A 478-nucleotide genomic window follows, 5' to 3' on the forward strand; every position below is an offset into this window, starting at 1 on the left:
AAGGATTGTGGAGAAACTCAGTGGTAGAGCACTCCTGGGTAAAATCTGAACAAAGAAAGAGAGGAAAGAAGTTCAGAAGAGCCATTTCACCAATCTGTACCAAAGGCTGGAGTGGAGAGGCCTAAACTAACATACACAATATGTAATGAAACATTAGACTCAAAAGACTTAAAATACAGGAAAACGGAATCTAACAATAAGAGAGATTTAACCCAGAAAAACATGTTGCTTTCAAATCATGCTGATGCAATGCTCCTCTCCAACCCAGGGTGCAGTTTTGTTACCTCTGAATACATAAAAAAAAAGAATAAGAAGAAAGAAATGAAGGCACACACCATTTTCACACACCTACAGTGGTTATCTCAAAATAAATAAATAAAATGAAATAAAATTAAATTTTCCTCAAGTCTGAACAAGTTCAAATGAATCTGAAACAAGCAAAGTTCTCACCACATTTCTACATACAGGGCTTTTCTCC

At 35.8% G+C, this 478-nt stretch overlaps 1 long non-coding RNA gene across 1 annotated transcript in view; it reads right to left on the reverse strand.

The window, feature by feature from the left end:
• Positions 1-343: 343 nt before the first annotated feature.
• The window catches only part of LOC308640333, a 3,877-nt gene continuing 3,742 nt past the window's right edge, over positions 344-478 (reverse strand). The window contains exon 3 of the long non-coding RNA XR_014020248.1: positions 344-478. This exon is cut by the window's right edge and continues 32 nt beyond it. This is a non-coding gene — a long non-coding RNA (uncharacterized lncRNA).

The sequence above is a fragment of the Spermophilus citellus genome, assembly GCF_964194105.1.
Source record: "Spermophilus citellus genome assembly, contig: SCAFFOLD_288, whole genome shotgun sequence".
Lineage (NCBI taxonomy): Eukaryota > Metazoa > Chordata > Mammalia > Rodentia > Sciuridae > Spermophilus > Spermophilus citellus.